The sequence below is a fragment of the Strix aluco genome, chromosome 2 (genome assembly GCF_031877795.1).
Source record: "Strix aluco isolate bStrAlu1 chromosome 2, bStrAlu1.hap1, whole genome shotgun sequence".
Classification (NCBI taxonomy): domain Eukaryota; kingdom Metazoa; phylum Chordata; class Aves; order Strigiformes; family Strigidae; genus Strix; species Strix aluco.
In genome coordinates this window covers 110400315-110421082 of record NC_133932.1, presented here as the reverse complement: position 1 = coordinate 110421082, position 20768 = coordinate 110400315, and the positions used below count along the sequence as shown (strand labels likewise).

General features: G+C 42.8%; 1 protein-coding gene across 1 annotated transcript in view; it reads right to left on the bottom strand.

Moving 5' to 3' along the window:
* The window catches only part of TRPC4 (transient receptor potential cation channel subfamily C member 4), a 162234-nt gene extending 160292 nt beyond the window's left edge, over nt 1-1942 (bottom strand). The window contains exons 1-2 of the mRNA XM_074815805.1: nt 1856-1942; nt 1007-1409 (exon numbers count right to left, since the gene is read on the bottom strand). The gene's annotated coding sequence lies outside the window, so the exon portion shown is untranslated. The remainder of the gene's footprint in view (nt 1-1006; nt 1410-1855) is intronic.
* Nucleotides 1943-20768: the final 18826 nt, after the last annotated feature.

The following is a 20768-nucleotide window of genomic DNA, read 5'->3' as shown; positions in this document are numbered from 1 at the left end:
GAGTGTGATTTTCTGTCAGCGTTTAAGCCTCCAGAGCATCAGCTGCTCCTTTCCAACAGGACTACAGCTTCTGTCCGACCGCCGCAGCAGTCAGGATCTTGCAAGTGCAGACCCAGCGCAGGGATGAATCTCACCAGCCCCTTCACGCACTCCACGCGCCGTCCCACGGCTCCTCTCACCGAGCTCTCCTCCACCCACCTGCCTCTCGCCGTCCCCCAGGCTCCCCCCTGGAGGCTTCCTAGCGGCACCCGAACCTTCCCTGGGGGGTCCCTGCGGGCTGCACCGCCGGGGAGCGAGGTCCCGTCGGGGGTGGGGGGACGAACAGCGGGAACACCCCCGCTGCGGCCGCCGGCACAGGGATGGGGGCGAGGGGGGAGCAGCGGGGGGCCGCGGCGTGACCCGCCCCACTGCGCCCCGGCTGCCCGCCAGCACCCCGCGGCGGGACGGGGGGCACCCCGGCGGGGCTCCCCCCACCCCTGTGCGCGGGGCCGAAAGCGGGGGCAGCCCCTGTGCGCGACACGTGAAGTCCCGCTGTCGCGCAGCCGGGGGGCTCCCAGCCCCGGCCGGGCAGCAGGGGCGGGACAGGCCGGCGGGGATCCCGCCCGCGGCCGCCCCCGCTAGCGGACAGCAGGCGCGGAGCCCGGTCCATGCCCGCTGCCTGCCCCGGCCCCTGCCCGCTGCCTGCCCCGGCCCCCTGCCTGCCCCGCTGCCTGCCCCGGCCGCTCTGCTGTCCTGCAGGTGTCACACTTCACCCAGCCACCGAGGGACGCCGCTGCCCGCCGCGGCGGCGAGGGAAAAAACACGTTTATTACGTATAGGAGAAAGAAAGGGATCTCAATGCTCCTCTGGGCTGTGACCATGGAGGTGCACAACGTCGCTTTACGCTTGTGTCAGCGCAAAAGTTACCTCTGACGGTCCAAGGGACTTTTTTTTTTTTTTTTTTGTAGAGGGACAAGAAGGTAATCAAAGATTTGGAGAGAATATATCAAAGTTAACGATAACTTACTTGGTTTAGGTGCATGCGTGGACAACCGGCATCTTCAGCAGCTTTAACAGATCACATTTTCCCTTGGAAGTAGTGCCCTTCTGTAAATTAAATCCCTTTAAAAGGTGTTTGTTTTATTTCACAGGCTCTTGTCCATCTCAGCCACTTCTCCCCATTTTTGCTTTATTCTCTTCATGTTTGCCACACGTGCAGGCAGCCCCGGATACACGCCCACGAGTTAGCGGGTGTCCATCACCTCCAGCCGGGGGGACCGCGCGTGCCGCCGGGCTCCGGTGCAACAGATGAGAGGCAGATTCTTCCCCGGCTGCTTAGTGCGGCATCTCCTCGTCCCCTCGGGGAACCTCATGCTGGCTGTAAAAAGTAACAGCTCCTTCCGAGGCGACGGCTCCCTCCGGGGCGCAGGCTGCGCAGCATGCGGAGGGAGGAAAGACAGCGAAATAAAGGTACAGAGGGGCAGAGCGCTGAGGTTCCCCGTCCACGCCGACGCGCTCTCTCCTCGGCCGGCGGCAGGCTTTGCCTCAGCGGGCCCGGCCCGCCGCCCTCCGCCCTGCGCCCGGCCCGCCGCCCCCGCCGCGCTGCCCTCGCCGCCCCCCCGCGGCCGCGCCGCTCCCCTCGCCCGCCGCCCCCTGCGCGCCGCGGCGGCACCGGCACCGCCGCCGCCCGCCCGTCCGCGCCCCCCCGCGGGCGCGCCGCGCACTGCGCCTCCGCGCCGGGCTCCGCGGGGCTCCGCGCACTGCCCCGGCACACGCCGCCGGGCCGCCCCCGCGCGCCTTTTCCGCGGGTGCGCCGCTGTTCAGCGTTCGCGCGGTGCCCTCCCGGAGAGGGGGGGGAGGGAGCCGCGGCGCCCACCTGGAGCTGCTGCGGGGCTCGTCGGTGAGCCGGGACCGCGCACCGCGCGGGACCGCTCGAAGGCAGAGGCACCAACGAGCGGCGGCCGCTCCCGGGAAAGTTTGCTGTTACATCTCTGTGCAAACCGCGCCGTGCAGTCGCAGCCGGGGCTCCGTGAGTCCACCCCCGCGGGGTCTCTCCCGCTGCGCTTCGAGCCCGGAGCCGAGATCCGGGCTCGGCGGCTTTCGCCATGCTCCTGCCTGGGGCGCGGCGAGGGCGCTGACGGTGCCGCCGAGCGGGGCTCGGGCTGGGCCGGTCCCGGGTGCGCCCCTCCGCGCACCGTCCAGGGGGTCGGTCCCTGCCCCTGTGCCCCCCCAGGCTCGCCCGCTGCCGTTGGGGCAGGGCGGCCTGGACGTTAACGGGAGGCCGTGCGGGACCCAGCCGCAGCCGGGGTTCACCAGCGAGGAGCGGAGGGAAGGAGGCTGGACACCATGGCCTCCCTTTGCTTTTCCTTTCCCTAAAAGAATTGGGACAGAAGTTCAGTGCGCGAGCTTAGAAATGGTAAGGAAAAGACACAACGTGCGAGACAGAGATGCACGACGAGTATAGCCAGGTCTTTTTTTGTCTTTTTTTTTTTGTTGTTGTGGGTTTGTTTTGTTTTGTTTTTTTTCCGCGACCCCTCTGGACTCGACCCCGTGTTGGGGCCTGGACACAGTGCTGGCACGAAGCTTAGGGGGGCACTTGCCACCGGTATGCAGAGCCCACCGTGCCCCGTGCTGCCCCTCGCCTGAGCCCACATCCCCCCCGGCCCCGGCCCTGCCCGCCCCGCCCCGCCGGTCGCTGGTTCGGCCCGTCCCTCTAGGTGAATCTTCCACCTTGGGGGTCCCGCGGAGGCGGGGCAGAAGGGGGGTGAAAGAAGTCAAGGGAAGGAGCCGCCGGCCGCGGCCGAGCCCCGGCGGAGGGCGCAGTGGCGCGCAAGCTGCGCGGCCGCCGTTAGCCTCTTTGCTGCCCGCCCTGCCCTGCCAGGCTGCCGAGGGCCGGGGGATGGGGGGCGCAAAGAGCGCAGAGATGATCGGTCGGGCTGAGCTTCACCCCTGTCTCTGGCAGAGACTTGAGCGCACCGAGTGGGGAAGCACTTGAGAGGCAGAGGCGCCTGAAAATGCCGTTCGAGCAGACGCTGAGGAGCGGCCAGCTACACCGCTGTCGGTGGCAGCTCTTTGTACAGGCACCAGACCTCCACGGGCAGCAGACGGAAAGGAGGCGGGGATGCAGCTACTCTGCATTAAGTGCAGCAGGAGCTGAGCAGTGAAAATGTCCAGTTGATTCTGTTCGGGGCCTTCCGTGGATGCAGCATCGAGCCTCTGCATCGGACTACTGTGTGAACCACTGGCGTGCATATTTCACACGTGCCCCAAATCAGTTAAAGATTTTGGCAGGAACATGGTGCCTTTGGGGGTCTGCTCAGAAAACAGCCTAGTGCCACAGAGCAGTGTGCGATACAGGCACGTTGTATCAGCTCTCTGCATGGCTCTTCCTAAGAGATGTTAATTGAACTCATGAGATCAACTCATGTTGATTCAAATACAGATCAAATGCCAAATGCCACCATTTTGGGAAGATGAGCCAGTCGTTCTAGTACACACACGTATGTGTGTCTATATATATATATATATATATGCACACAGACCCATAGGTGCCCATCCACCCAAAGGCAAAGAGAGAGAACTGGGTAAGTAGAGGCATCCTAGCACAGAGAGCCCGAGAGCCTGCAATGAAGTATGGGAAAGGCAGCACCATTAGACTGCACTGGAATTGTTAGTGTGAGCTGATCTACCTATTATTGGAGTATTTGTACTCGTTGTGCATGCGATCAGCACTGCTGAGATTGCACTGCATTACTACAGATTGGAAGTGCAGACAAGACTTACTTTCAGAGGTATTTGATGCTCACTTCCCAGAGCAGAGAGCGCTTTTTTCCCCATGTATTTCCTTATTAGACCTTGAGAAGCCAAGTTCTGAGTGTAAGGTTTAGTTTTTCACAAGAAAATACCTCTATAATAGTATTTTCTTTGTCTTTATGTGTATCATTGTGACATTTCTTCTTTTCAGGGATGAATGCAACATGGCACTATCAATGTGCTTTATGCTTTCTGGCATTTTATATATGATAACCCATTAGCAGTCTCCTGTGGGTCTTGCCAATGTTTGTAATTCCCAATTAAACTAATGTTCAGATAAAATCTCCGTGGTATTACTCAGATGAAAATGAAGTAAATAGAATTTTATCTCTGATTCAGGACAGTGGGGTCTGGATCTTTGCAACATTTTGAGTGTATTCTAGTATGTTTTATTCCTAGCACGTAGTTAGCTGCCAAATGTTTCTCAGCAGTAAGTACTGTGGCAGAGAGAGAGTGGTATAGGGGGAAAATTAAGCGTTCTATGAAACCCGTATCATATACTGAGGTTTTAGAGGTTTTATGGTAACAGTGTGACAGGACCTTCCTTTAATCTGCTCACAGTGTCACACCAAATTAAGTTCCTCTTGGGATCTTCTCCATTTCTACCCCTATGTTACACCATTCTCCTCAGAACACCTACTGACGCGTGCCCAGCAGCTGACCATTTGCAATTCAGCTAAATCTTACATATCCAAAATACCAAGCAGGCTGGGTTTTCTCCCCTCTCTCTGCAGTTTGTGCAAATATCACTAGGGTGTATCTCTTGTTTTATTTCATGAACCACTACAAACAAAAAAACAAATATTAAAGGCAGCTTGAAAAATAAGTGAAAGTTGGAGCATTTAGAAAATGCTAATTGATTTTGCCTTCTAATATCAAGGGGTACAGGTAAGAACATCTGCAGCAGGTGCAAATCAGTATAATTTTACCCAAATCTGTGAAGCTGAATTGGCTTACCTGGAGAGATGGCTCATTATCTTTAAAGAGGAAAGAAAAAGCAATGCAGAAATTTGAAACAGATTTGCTCAGTCAGTACCAGGTAGAAAGCGCCATAATATTCCCATGTCTCAGCATCTTTTCTTTCTATATTAATGGCAGCTTTTCTTACTAGTAGCATGAAAGTTTAAAGGATTATGAAATTTTCACTAAGATGGAGATTTACATGCATAGGAAAGAAATTTAGAGCAATTATTTAAAATAATCATCAGTTAAAACATGAATTGTGTTAATTTTTATTAATTTAGGATAACGGAGGAAGATTTCCTCGGGTTTCTATTCTTTTCATGTAATTTTAAATATGCTTCTAGTGATCTACAACTCATTAGCGATGATGTAAAATGTGAAATCACACAGTACAATAGTATCGTTGCAGTTTAGAATCTTTTCTGTCTGTTTTGGAGACTACATTGTTACAAAGAATAAGGATTATATTTTTTTCTCTGTATTAATCTAATTTATGAAATCTGTAACAAGTTAATTCCATTAGTTCTATTGTTGCAGGCCGTGCGCGTCTCTCAGCCAGAACTTTTTGCAAGTGGTAAATTATTCTTGCCAGCCCACACCAGGCATTCCATACTATTAAGTCTTCCTTCCACATAACTCAGTGTACTGCCATTTATGTACTGAAATACCATTAGTCGAAACTCAAGTTTACAAGACTTGAGAAAAAGAGTTTCCTTTTATTGAATGTTTGAAGAACATGAGGGATTTGTGAAAGAAGGGAAGGGGAGAAAAACAGCAGAAATCTTTCATTTTTAGTGAAACATTTATTGGTGGAGAAATTGTTCTTGTGAACAGGGGAAAAGGGTCGTTAATAGAGAGAGAGAGACAGGAACATGCAAGGGAAAGGAGAAGTAGAGGGAGAGACATGCTCCAGGGAAGTGAATAAATAGTTTATGCTTTCCTTAAAGCAGGCGAGTACTGACCTCAGCTCTGAGACCCTTAGACTCAGGCTCTTTTTCTATGCCAGGTCGACTAGAATCTTGAACTATATTTCTTTGTTTATTTTTTTGTTTATTCTCATTAAAAGGAAAAAAAATAGACAGGGCCAAACACAAGTGAACTACTGGAAAAAAAGTCCGATACCAAATTTTGGTATTTGCTTAACCTTAATTCCAGGTCATGACAAACAGGCCCTTGTCTGATTTTCTCAAGACTTCCAAGATATTCAGGTGAGAAGATATTTGGGGTTTGTTAATAGAGGGAAGCAGGTCCCTTAGCTTTATTGTCAGTTCAATTGCTATTGAATTTTATTTTTTGCAGCCTACATTAGAATTACACAGAATTCTAGGTGGACTTCCCATTTTATTACTATTTAAATCCCAACAATTCTTATCTTTAGTGGACAGCAAACAATTAAACTTCCTTTACCTACCTACATTTGTCAGCTCTCCAGAATTCACATCTGTTATTTTTACTGACATGCTACAAACTATTTCTCCTCTCTTCTCCTACCCCGAGTTTTTGAATGATTTAAGCTTGTTTTTCTGATATCAGAGGGTGGAAATCAGTGAACTAAGGTTCACTGTTTTCTTCTGCAATTTTTTTAATGAAAGACATCCTTTACATTTTTGGTGTTTTTCAAAGCCATTTAGTTTTTGTCCTCCATGATTATTTTCAGATGTCTGTGCTTTCCAGTAAGCATTTGCACTCTTTCAGAATACCCAGCTGTTACATTTTTGAGATTTTTCTGGCACAGTCTTGCAGTGTAGGGGTTTTAGGAAAGCACAGGTCTAACAGATCTAACCCAGTGCTGGAGTGGGATTCAGCTCCAGACTAGAGACATCTAAATTTAGGTGTACACATTTGAACTGCTGAGTGTCTTAAGCTCCCTTTAGAGTCAATGGAAATCTGTTCAATACTGTCGTGGAAGCTTAGAGAAAAGATCAGCTTTGCATGTCGGTTTTGACTTCAGGATGGGCTAAATAGTCTCTAAGCACTGACAGAAGGGGGCGAACACCAATACAGAGGTACCTCACGCTGTCTGAGGTTCCGAAGCCTATCCAAGTCACCCACAGAAGGCGAGCTGATAGGATTTGCCTTGTCGTGCCTTGACAAGGAACTTGTCTTATAAGTGACCTGTACCTTTCTGGGGATTAGGCCAGATACTCTGTGTCGCCTCGCAGGGCATTGAACACCTATGCACAGGCACCTGAATCCACACTAGATCCCTTTTGGCTCTAATAGGAGATCAGACCCCTATCTCACACGTAAACACCAGCATTATAGACACACAAAATCGCATGTTTGAACATGAAAGCAATGGCAAAGTTTATTGAAGAAGAGTAGAATGTAAACCTAAGCAATGATCCCTTTTTGAAAGGGATCCCTTTTCTGAAAGAGTTGAAACCTTTACCTGTGTTTGTAAGGGTGGTAATCTGGTAAAAGACCTGAAATATTGGAAACAAACGGGGTCTTTCAATAGGGAGATAAAAGGAAACAAGAGGCAGGATTCCAGGGCAACTAGCCAGACATTTTAGGTATCTCTAAGAGTATGTGGAATAAACAGAAAGAACGAGATGTCTTGCTGCACAAACAAAGCTATAACTTAATTGGCAAGACAGAGGCTTTGTAGGATAAATCAAAGGATTGGAGTGTTGATATAGAAGGGTACAGGCTGTTCAGGAAAGAAAGGCTGGGAAAAGGAGAAGGCAACATTACATTACCAAGAACGTGTTTATGATCTTCTAAAAGAGAAGGCAGATACATCAAAAGTCTCTAGGGGAAGAAAAAAAGGGTTTCAAAAGATATCTACCTCAAATCAATTTGGGAGAAGTCATGGTTGAACATCTTAAACATGTTCTGAAGCATAAAAAAAATAAAAAAGTAAACTTTTATTGGAATTGTCAAGATGTGGTTTTACATCCTCAACAGGTAGAGTGTATAACTAGATTTTATTCTGTCTTAACGGGATGGAACAGCTGAAAATATAAAGGTGGAGGCCTCTCAGATCTGATAAAAGTGAGTTTGAAATAATACGAATGAGAACAGTAAAGAACAGCACTTCAAAAAAGGAAGGTGGTGACAAACTTAGATGGATGGTAGGAAAAATTTGGAGGTTTTAGTGGAACATACGCTCAGAGAAAGAGTCAGCCGTGAGAAGCTGTTGCAAAAAAAGCAATAGTTGCAAGAAAGCCGTAGTCGTTCAGAATGTATTAGCAGGAGTGTAACACACGAGAAATCATTGTTTTGCTTTAGCTAAGAAGCACTTTACCTAAGCTTTGGACCTCATGTTTGGCAGTGGTGCAAAAAACCCAAACCTTCAGGGAGCCTAAAGGTTAGCGTCATGGACAGTAAGGTAATGTGCCCTTTCAGAAATATTTCAACTGGGCTTGTTCTGAGTAAGAAAAGATACCTTTAAGCTATAGTTATATAGTTTATAGCTGTGTAAAAGACAGTTGTAAAGAGACAGCTAACATATTGACCAGAAGTAGAAGTAGTAATCAGTTTTTTGTCTTTGCAAGGAAAACCTAAACTATACATAAGTAGAATGTTTCTACCTATAAAAAGAGTTAAATACTGGAAGATTTCATATGATAAAGTTGTGGAATCCATATCTTTGAAACATGTGAACTTTTTTCCCAAGAGTAGCTTTTCTCCTATTTTAGGATTCTCTAAGTGGCTGTAATGAGACATTTTTTCTCCAAAACTTAGTGTACCCCTTTTTATAGACGATATTTTGGGAAAATGAGTTTTCATGCTTTTAAGAAAGACATGCAGCCAATCTGTTTGCACTCTCAGATGCCATTTGAACAGCGTGATTCAACTTTGGAAGCATATGTAGCTTAAGAGAGCAAATACTGTCCTGGCCTTTACATCTGAAAATGGGGAATTCTTCCCTTTGGACAGAGTCCCATAAAAGTCAGCAGGGTACTAGTGTGTGCAAGTACAGGAATTTGGCTTGTGCCCATTATGGTTTAAGACAATAGGACTTTAAATGAGGAACTGAATTACCTAACCATAAGCACCATTTTAGATTCCTTAGGTTATCCCAAAGGTCCATGTAGGTCTGGCAGGTGTAACCCCAGCCTGACAGCAGATCCACAGCCACCCAAAGGAGCAGATGGGATATCCCACTGGCCAGGGGCTCCACAGTGCCTAAAATGACACCAGGCAACCTAATCCTGTCCTAAAGGTGCTTTTTGGCAGTTTTATCACTTCCATATTTTTTTCAACTAACATTCTGATAAAGCATACATATTTTTTCCTTGACCTCTATTTGGAACTCTGTTTTAAATGCAAATCACAAACTAATTACCCAAGCCTTTAAAAAAACAATTTTCTCTCCACCAGACAAATGCATCAGGAATGCTTTTAATGTGTGAGAAAGGGAGATGTTTTGAAAAAACTTATAGGTTTTGAAGTATATCAATGATCTGTTTCCTACAATCTGCAGAATAGCAACAGTTCAGCTTGGTGGTGGGTTGCGTTGAAAGTGTGTGGAACCTGAGACAGGATATAAAATTCACTCATTTTGCAGATGGACACTAGAACAAGTAGGGGGTGGAAGATATTCAGGCTTGAGACATCAGTTCTCTTCCTACCTTGTAAATACCTCTTTGGTGCTCTTTGTGAGACTCGGTTTTCTTACTTATGATGTAGCAATCACCTTTCCTTATCACTCCTTTATGACTGTGTACTCAGTAACTAGGAAGAAATCATAAATACCTGTAAAACCATTAAACACCCTGTAAGTAGTAACAACAGTAACAATAAGAGATTTGCCTAGAATGAATGCTGCACTGATTCTGCATTTTAGGTAAAAATAATTAATCTTTTTTTTAGATGTTTTCATGAATATGAAATGCTGGAAGAGGATTATTTCTGTGTATAAAGGATTGCTTATAACCAGTCTTGCTATGCATACTGAGACTCACTAATAGTTAAACATAATGATCATATATATATTTTTTTATAACAGGTCATACTGATGACATTGAGAGAGACAGAGGGTATCAAGAAGGTATCAAAGTATGTTTCAGGATTGAAGTTGCTTTCCTTTAACAGCTAGAAAGAGCTCCTTTTGCCAGATCTTTTATGCTTGTATATAGCTAAGAAGAAATAAACTAAAAGAGAATTGACTTATGTTTTTATTGTTATCATTTTATAGTGCTTTGGTATCTTTCTGATTATTTTTTTTTTTCCATGTATGACAGAACAGTATGAAATTGGCTTCGTGGATTTCAAATTGCTTAATGCAGTCTTTAGCTACATTTTTGGTATTATATTCTCCGAGTAATGATAAACTCAGAAGGAAATTTGCTTCACATTTGATTATGTGTAACAGAAAAGCAAGATAATTTGTTGCACAGACTTTCAGAATGCTGCTTAATGAGTAATTCTGAGAGCGAGCTTCTATTTATCTTAAAATAAATGGAGAACATTATATTCCCCAGTTACTCCAGTGTGTTGTGCCCATAATTATTAGCTGAAGAGAAGTGACAGAAGCCGGGCAGGGCAGAGGGAAGAACGAGCATACCGAGAATACGGCTGTATTGCCTCAGCCCTGAGGTGTATAGTTTCTAGGTGTCTGTTTTGCAGCCAAGGGAAGACCGATAGATGGTGCTGTGGAGACAATTTGCAGTCACTGCACAGATGTGGAAGGTGCACATCATTGTACTCCTACACATCTGCATGAGGCATGAAATAGGCTCACACAAAGAATTACTTTTACCCTTCTCTTTTATTTCTTATCTCACACACGTTTTAGAGTTTCATGCTCAATTTTAAGTCAAAGAACAAAAATCATGTATGGTCTTATTGAAAAATGTGTATCGAATATGTGGGTGTATGTTTGTAGATATTTTTTATTAGAGAAGCTGGTCAGTATTTTATTTCAGTTCAGTATCTTTTCTGGCACCATACTCACCATAAAATAGTTATAAAGTCGTTAGTTTGATTTGTTTGGTGAAAGTCTGTAGTACAGAATATCGTCTCTCCAGGTACTTTGTGCAGGTGTGTCTTCATGCACAGAGATTTAGCCTCTTATCACTTGATGACTGACTGTGTGGGAGCGAGGGGCAACAGCTTTGCTGTATCTGTTCCCTGCCTCTGGTCACTGCTGCCCTTGATGGGGGAAGGGTGATTGATTTACACAAGAAGAGTTTATTTTCCATCAAATGTGGTGGGACCACTACTTGGGATCAAGAAAATAGGAAACTATCACAGTCAGACTGTCATCACCTGAAGCTTCTGTATCTCAGGATAGCTCAGCACTTAATATGGTGCTCAAATCCTGCTTCCATGGGTGCCTAGTTTCTATGCGGGTCCTAAGACCTCTAGTGAGATCCACCTCACCAGATGTTAAGCGGCTACAGTACAGGTGTCTGTATGAGATACTTTATTGCATATAAGCTACACTGAAACAATGCAGACAAAATACTTAGGCAAAATATTTTCATATGTGAGATGCATCTTGCCATAGGAATGCCCTTTTGTCCTCAATGACTACAAAGACAGAACATGTACTTACTTAGTCTTCATATAAACACCTGCAATGAATCTCATCCTTGTAACCCACAGAAACAACTGAGCATGGCCTTCTGGGAAAGAACATGTAAGCAGTATTGCAAGTTGAAAGGAGGAATTTACAGACATCATATCTGTAAGTGTGTGGAGTAAGCTGGGTTACATCATCTCAGCTGCATCCTTTAAGTCAAGATCAAATTTGCTTAATAAGCTATGAGTCCTTTAATTTTCTAGGCATCACATGGTCTATGGAGTGTGTGTGGGATCGCTGTCTTCTGCAACAACCACAAAACTGTGCCATAAGTGAGGATTAGTGAGGAGTTGGGCAGGCAGCTATGGTTTGTGCCCATAACCTACACGTAGTCTGATAATGAAGGGGTACTACATCTTCTAGTAAGAAAATTTAGACCAGTCAGAGCTTGAGATGGGTTAAGCAATTAAGAGATACAATAAGGAGTAACTGCATTTCATGGCATCATTTTCCAGCTGAAGATTTCTATGAGGCAACAGAATATGATGTGAATATAATTTGGACCTGTACTGTCTCATTCTACACACTCTCTATGGAGTCCAGTGGAGTTACTGGATTGCCTTTCTCAGGGTCTGTAAAGACTCTACAATCACTATTACTCAGACATCAGAGACAGAACTGCGAAAAATGTTGAAATAACCATTTCAGCTCTTTGGAATTAATTTTTTGTTCAAAATCAGTTCCTTCATGTTTCTCTAAAATAAGTCCAGTTCCTTGCAGATCATCTTTGAGTATCTAGATTTTGTAAATACTGTGTTGCGTTCTCTTCTATTCACTAAATTTCTGGGAATTCCTGACTATGACTACAATAACTAGAATGATCACGCAGATAAGCACACAAAAGGAGAAGATGCAGTTAATGTAAATACATTTTTAATATCAGAATGAGAGATATTGAGGATGTGTTTCTAATAGTCGTCCAACTTTACTCATGATGCATCTCTAGGGGAGAGAAATATTTGAAGCAGCTGTTCAGATAATTTGAAATAGGGCTTAAAGACTATTTGGAATACTACTGAAGTTATGCATGCTGTTGCTGTAGAAGAATGGTAATAAATAAATGTACTCACTAAACAAAGGATATTTAGTGCAATAGAATAGTCTGTGTTTGTGTAAACTAGGGCAGCACTGTTGATAATAATGACTTGTAAAAGCTAACCCTGATTTTGTCCAGTAGGACTTCATGAAAAAAGGACTTGGATGCATGGCAAAAATGACCTGAATATGACAATCCAAAAGCTATATCAATAACTGTCTTCTGGAGCTTGGTTGATATCCACTGGCAAATATAATGTAATGCTGGCATTTTCACTGAGATGTTACACTTTTCACTACTACCCAAAGACATTGCCTAAATACATAATGTAGTATTTGATGACTTGCTAGAAATCTTTTTTTTTTTTCTTTTCCCTTCTTAGATAATTTTGTGGGTGGAAATAATTATCTGTGTAATTGTATCATTTGTACAAGTGACTGTCAAGATTTTCAAGAATTTTTAGGTTTATTATGCATGTTAAAATTTATGAATAGTTTCCCAAAACTAAAGAGACTGAACTATGGAAAAATCAAATTTTCTAATCACTGAGATCCTGTGACTGTTAGATCATTTTCTTTCTTTGTAGTGACTTCTCTAACAATTTTATGTCTATAGAGACCTTTCCCTCTGCTAAAATATTTGTATTTGTCATCATTTAGTTTTAATGTTAAATCACTTCATAATGTAAGAATCATTTCATCTGTCACCATAGAAAAAAATTCCTATGCACTAACTGCTTTCATACCTCACACATGAATAAAGAACATTTTTCATGCTGTGTCTCCTAAACAATGGTTTCCAAAACAGTCAATATTGACCATATAAAATGCTAAATTTGAAAGTGATTTAACAAAAATAATAATGACTCTTTCACATCTTGTTTCCATCTGTGAAAACTGCTGAGGTCTGATGGCTCATGAAATTCATATATTTAATTTAGAGGCAATAAATCTTTTAAATGTAACCATTTGCATGATTAGTCTTAATAGGTTACTGATAGTGAAGAGAAATGGCCCGTGTAGAGTAAAAAGGAAACTATAACACCATTTTCATTCAATAAACAAAAAAGATGTTGCAAAGAATGTATGGTTAGATCATTCTTGGCCTTTGGATAAATCCTCCAGGAGGGGAATGGGGTAGAAATCCTCTTCATGGAACACAGACTTACATTTCCTGGTTCTTTGTTCTAACACTGCCTCTGCCCCATGAGAAGATATCACTGGTGTCAGATAGCATTGGTTTTGATTTGTGCTGTTAGACAAGAAACAGGGCTCTAATCGTGGTGGAAAAAGTATCCTTAAGGTTTTCCTGACATGGGAGATGACTCACTTCATCACTGTGTTTTAGCCATGAGGAGGGCTGCTGGAGCCAGGAGGCGTGCAAGCAGCCCCGAGAAGCACAGTGATGGTGGAGGAGCTGAGAGATGCACTCAGATCTGTTTTCAACTTAATTGGACAGGGTCTTCAAAATGAAAATGCAGCTATTGGAAGATTATACTAACAGAGGAAAAGACTATAAAAATGGCAGGATACTCAGTCTCGGGCTCTGCATTAGGACCTCTGTAAATTCTGAAGCCGTGTCAGGGTTGGTGACTGCACTGTCTCACTGGAGAGGAGCTTTCTGGAGCTGCTAGGAGGGCTGTATTGGGGAACCTAAAGCATCCTAAAGCAGAACTGGCTGCCACTGAACCATGCCTGACAGGTGCCTGTGCAGCTCTATACTATTTTTAAGTTGTAAATACCGTAGTCCTGCCACCTAAACCAGTCTAATGCTGAATTGCCAGTGTTAGAAAGCTGTGGCAGGTGCATCCGCCCAGTGAAAACAGAGCTTCCTGGCTGTTGAAACGTGGCAGCTTTTGGCTGTCTTTGTTTTCAGGGTCTCGCGGTAGCTGAGACCTTTGACCAATGGGAGCCGCTATTGACTACAGGTCAGATTCGGCCTGGGTATAAATGGAGTCCCCTGGGGGAGCCATTTTGAGCTCGTCCCCTGGAGCTGCACGCTGCGGTCAGAGGACTCTCCCCTTGGGTCAGGACGCTGCCCAAGGAAACTCCTCGAGGTACTTTGGGTCGGGACGCTGCCCTGAGCAGGTCCTCGAGGTTGAGAGCCCTCACTTTCTAGGTGAGTGATAGAGCGTTTTGGGTTGTCGTTAAACCCTAGGCTGTGAAGCTTTGTTTTTCGTTTTGGGTTCTCGTTAAACCCACGAAGTGAAGTTTACGTTTGGGGTTCCCGTTAAACCCCTAGGCTGTGAAGCTTTGTTTTTCGTTTTGGGTTCTCGTTAAACCCACGAAGTGAAGTTTTCGTTTGGGGTTGTCGTTAAACCCCTGGGGTGTGAGGCTTTGTTTTACGTTTCGGGTTCCCGTTAAACCCTAGGAAGTGAAGTTTTCGTTTGGGGTTGTCGTTAAACCCCCGGGGAGTGGGGCTTTGTAAAGTATTTCGGGTTACTGTCAAACCCCAGAAAGTTATTCTGTTCTCCTCTTGTGGACATCCGGATCTGTAATCTACGGAGAGCTGACTGGTGGTTTTATGGAAAAAATAAATCTATTTATTTTTTTAAATTGGTGGTGGGTTGCTTATTTGGAAGCCTCCGTAACAAAAGCTTCTCAAGTCTAGATTAATTCCTCCTCTTGTACTTGTGCAAACTATTGTATAAACTTAATTGTACTGTTAATAAATGGTTTTTTGTGGGAGTCATGACCTTAAGGAGGAAGGAATGAAGGAGAGCTCATGTGGGTGACAAAAGCCTGAGAAGAGTTTAGTAATAATAGTAGGTAGGGACTAAAAGGGGCTCAGTATCATGATGTGTTATTTTACCTGATGATGACAATTTACCAGTCTTACTTAGGTGGATGGGTGACCTCACTTAACCCTGAAAAGGAACATAGAAATTATATGTGTTCAATAAATAAGCCATTTCATCCAGGTCCTGTGGAAGAGTTTATTCAATACATTTTTGCAACCCTCGTGTCCATACTTAGACTGCTTTCATATTTCTTAGTTTTATTTTCTTTAAAATGCCCAGGACAAATACTTTGGGTCATTTATCTATATTACTGACCACTTCTATACAATAAATATTCCTTATTCCTATCTGACCAAGTCATACACTTCTATTAATACTCATCAGTGTCTGATAAGCCAATTAAAGCATTGACTTCAATCTTCTTAAGTTTTTTTTTGTTTGTTTTTAACCTGTTTCTTGCATTGATATGCAGGCAACCTGAGATATTCAAGAGACTTCTCCTTTATCTCCTTTTTGTCTCTTGTTCAGAGTGACTCTGCATCAGCTTAATGACACAGATAGTAGTAGCTCTACTGCTTTGGTAACATTGCTGAAACATTGCCAGTCATCATTCAGGCACCAGGCAGTGACAGTCAAACGACTGGATGAGTCCGAAACATTTCTCAAAACCCTTTGGATTCCTGTAAGGCAGTATGTACCCACAGATGCCGTGCCAGCTCAGTGGGGTAGGCTTCTCCATCCACAGTCACCAGCATAGCTGGCTGCAGCCTCCCATCCCTTTGGGAGCCCTGGGGGCAGGTGCTGGCACCGGGACCCACAGCTCAGGTCGCTCCCTTGCGCCCCAGCATCCGCAGCCAGCTCTCGGCTGTCTGCTCAGCACAAGGCCCCCATGCAGACCACCATCCAAGCTACACTCTCCTACCAACTTGGCAGAGAAAATATCTTCTTTGTGTAGATTTCATCCAAATTTCCCTCTTTTTCTCTCTTCTAATTCTAAAAAAAAAAATGCACTGTGGGCAGTGTGTGCTGTACTGTAGTGGTTTCTTTATCACAAGGGAGATAGAAAAAATTATTCTAGAAGCCCAAAATGTTTTATTAATAACCCTGTTAGGAGCACTAAATCTCACACACATGCCCGAACTTCCCTGGCTTTTTAATTCTGGATTCAAACATTATATAGAGAACTATTTTCTTTTAAGGAATCAGGTAATATTTTTGCAGTGGTATCCTCTCTCACAATTTAACTGGCTGGTACTAAAAGATAAAAAGCTGTTTAGATGGGGAAATTTTTCACCAGGAGCAGAACCAGTAATTCTGAAAGTCAAATTTCAGCTGTCCTTCCTAGATATGCTCCAAATATACTCTTTAATTTTGCTACTTTGTTTGATGTGTTGCCTTAAAGTATTATTTTCAGATGTATTTTCAGAAATGTTTTTCAGAGTTGCTGAAGCTCACAGGAAGGTTTGGAGGAAGTCAGCTTAATGTCAGCTGGAGTCAGGAGGAAGTCAGCATGGAAAGTTAACCCTATATTGTGTATGGATTTACAAAATATTTTATTTCTTGTCAACAAATGGTCTCAGTCACCATCTGCTGCACCTTGCCAGTTTCATCTGAGAAATAAATCTTCTGTGATAGCAGGACTTGATGCAGACTCTGAACACTGGCAATTTTCTGTCTATTGCCTGTAAAAGCATGTGTCTAATAAAAAATAACTCCATCTTAGAAAGTGACAGAGAAGCTAAAGGAAAAAATATATAGCCTTCTTTCTGTGATTAATGTCTCTACATAATAAAGAGACAGTGTTTCAATTCTAGCATTTTGTCCGATGTCTTGGTGTCCGACCTGGAATATTCTAGTTAAAGATATAAATGAAAATGCTTGTTGTTTTTCTGTTTTCTGTTTTTGTTCATTAATCTTCATTAGGCAACCTCCAACTCATGATCTAGAATGACCCAGACATTAATGAATGTGTTTCCAAGACTGGTACCCAATCTGCTTGAATACATATGTGACATTATTTATAACTGTCTTGTTCAACAAATAGCCCTATATTTATAATGGAATTTGGTAAAGTTTCATCTTATGTCATTAATGATACACAGAGAGCATCTATGTTTTTAAACAGACGGCATGATCACAGAATCTGTGCATGTACGGGCAAACCTAAACCATAGTGATTGGATTTTATTTGTTTGGGGATTCTTTTAGTTCTGAGGTTTGGGGGAAATTTTTCTTTTTTTTTTTTTTTTTCCCTCCCCGCCCTATCAAAGCATCCAAAACAATCTGAGGGTTGTGCTACAGTACTGGTTTTTATGTCAAGAAACAGAGGTGAAAGTTGAATGTCCAGGACTGTGACATGAAGTCATGGGTGGGTGCTCAAAGGTGCAGACCTTGCTGGGATAGTGTTGGGGAGGAGGGGAGGGATCCAAATCCACACCCGTCCTGCCATGCTGAGTTTTTGTGCGAGAGGAACACTCAGAAAAGAAACACCAACACAAAATAACTTTAATGCTATATGGACGATCTGTGGACAAAGGCCCAGGAGTGCAATGAAGAGCTAAGGTTTTTGACAGTGTAAAAATACCCAGAGCTTCATAGATAAAAGCTGCCATGTCTTTTCTATGGTAGCACAATGAATATAACCATGGTGGAAAATGTATTAAATAAAGTCAGGGAACAAGCTCGAACACTGGACTTCAACTATCCACACAGTTTAGGGGTTTTTTTGGGACCTCTAATTAGCTGTAAAACAAATGACACCAAATGCAGCTGAGCATTTACCCACCTTCTCACTTAGACATTTAATTTTGTCACCTATTTGCAGTGAAGTGCCTATTTTGAGGAGACTATATGTATGTTGATCTATTACATCAATCTGAGCTGAATAAATGAACTTACTATGCATGAATGTGCATAGTTTGGCTATAATAACAATGTTTATATGCTCTACTGCATATATTTGGTGATACTGATTTTCTCAAATCCATTTGCACTGCTTTTTTCGGCTTGAGTATTGCTGAGATTTCTTGAAGCAGAGTATATTTGAGTTGTCTGTTGTGCTCATTTATTGAATTTCAGAGCAACTATATTGGTTGTTTATTTCTTCATAGGGTTTTTTTTTCTTTCTGTGGGGATAATTCTATTACTCATTTGGCAAATATGCTTATAAATAAAGTCATGAAAATGCCTTATTATCCTAATAATAAATGTTATAACACTTCAGAGAGCCAACAGTTAACTTTATTTATTTCACATTGAAGTCACCAATATCCATTGCATATTTGCGTAGATCTATTTTTGTATAAGTAGTCTTTATTCACATGAAAGTAATTACAAAAATTTTAAAGCACATTTTGATCTATCATTTACTGTGCTTTTATATCCTATTTTGTGTAGCTTAATGTCCAAATTTTATACATTTAAAATCTTTGATTTATTTTTTAATTATTTTAACATTAAAGTAATTCAGAGTCAGACTTTATACGGCACATTCATACATTAATTGGGTGATTGCATGTATTTACACAGAACTGTGTTAAATCATTAACTCATCATAAAGCTATCAAATTCATTTTAGCTTTGTAAGAGAGAAAACTATTTTTTGAATTCTTTTCCATTGTTACATACTTTTTTTTCACTCTTTATTATTGCTGTCTCCCTTAGACATTTCGTTTGAGAAACAATAAGCACAAAGAAATACACACACAAATACCAATTACCAGCCTCTATGTTGCTTTATTTAAATAGACACAAAGACAACATCCCTGTTTAAAATAAGAGAGTTTTGATCTATCTCTCAGTGAAAAATTGCAAACTTTTTTTTTTAACTGAGAATGACTGTGTTGACTCTATAAGCATATGTGTAGGAGAGTGTACATGTGTGTGCAGGCACGCGAATGTCAGAAAGAACTGAGAATTATTGGAATGCTGTGGCAGTAATGCCTAGGACAATGGAGCTACAGTGCATGTGTTTTGTGTCAAAAAAATCCGTCAGAGTATAGCTGGTGTCAAGTGGTGATGGGGTGCCATTTTTTCCCTATAGTAATACCACTGTCATCACCCCTGCCTTTCATGAAGAGGTATAACTATCAGAGGATGCTTAAACCTCTTAACATGTAAACAAAGGACTTCTTATGTTTCTGGCAATCACTGTCTATTTGGATGGGAAGGTCTCTTCAGGGGCTCCATGGGGCTCACAACACAGGCAAGCAGCCTGGCCAGGAAGCAGGGACCAGCCTGGTGCTCCTGCTGCGAGCACAAAGCCTCCCCAGGGCCACCACGGAAGATCTGTTCTGCCCTGCAGACCTTTTGGCCTTATCATCTGTGAATTTAGGGAGTAATGTCAGTTTAAAAATAGCAATGAAAGACAGGAGGATAAAATAAAATAGAAAAACTGTGCAGGGACTTCAGTATGTCAGCAATTGGGTGAAATAATAGGCTTACTGAGGACAGTGAGAAAGTTGACACAAGAACTCCTAACCACAAATATATACTTAATTACAAAAACCACACTGCATAATCACTTGCAGTGCCTCCTGTTCTAAAGCCAGCTAAAACCTGTAAACATATTTCTGACAAAATGTTGTTATCTGACATATTCTTTGCTCTCCATAGAGGTAAGTGAAGGCCTTTCACTCAAATGTTGTAGAGAACATAATCCAGTAGCTCTTAATTTATTTAGTTCAGCACAGGGGACAAACATTATGACAGAAACTTGGAAAGAATCAGTGATCATCATCTGGCCTCGGGCAAAATGTATAGAATAAAACAGGGCTGACTGGCAGACAATATCAGTCCCTAGGCTGTCTCAGGGAAATGGTAGAAACTACAGCAAATAACATATTGAGAAAGAAAAAAAGAAAAAATAATCACTGATAGCATACAAAAATAAGAATGGACAAAAACTTTACAGTTCCTAGTCAATGTCTGATTAAATGGGATTATATAACAAAATAATAAAACTATTTTTAAAATTGTTTTTTTATAAAGTTGTATTTCTTAATGAAATGAAAGGAAGTTCTCTCTCAGCTGGTCAGCCAGGCAGCCTGCTCAAGGATGAAACAGTTATCAGCAAGTTATCATCACTGTGAGAAAGACTCTACATGTTATAGCTGTGATGATATCAGGACTGAAATTTATCTTGTTTTCTAGTCATTTTTTTTGAAGTGATTTAGTTTGTAGTTTTGTAGAGCTGCAAAGGACAGTTCTATTTCCTTCTAACACTCAGATTTTCAATTTTTGCTAGAGATAAAGATTTGGAGAACTGGTAGCAATAAAATACCTGAAAACACTGTAAAACACCTGAGATATGAGTAGGGTACTATTTTTTAAGAACCCTCCTCACAGACAGGAATCCTCTTGTTCAAACATTTGTACATGGAAATGGTCATCCAAAACTATGAACTATAAGCCCATGTGCAGATGTGAGAAAACATCACATATTATCAAACCAAAGTTAGAACCAAAATAGTAAGAATGAACACCAACAAATACCAAATACATGTTTAGAATAAAACTTTTGAAGGCAATGAACCAAACCTGAAAGGAACATCAGAGTGAGCATGGCTTCTCTCTAGGTAACACATGCCCAAATTGTTATTCTTCTTCCACAGTTGCTTGTGCAACACTAGATATATTTAACTGGCCTGCTCTTTGGGGATCAGGCTGTTTTCTAATACATGTGTTTTTGCAATTGACCTAAG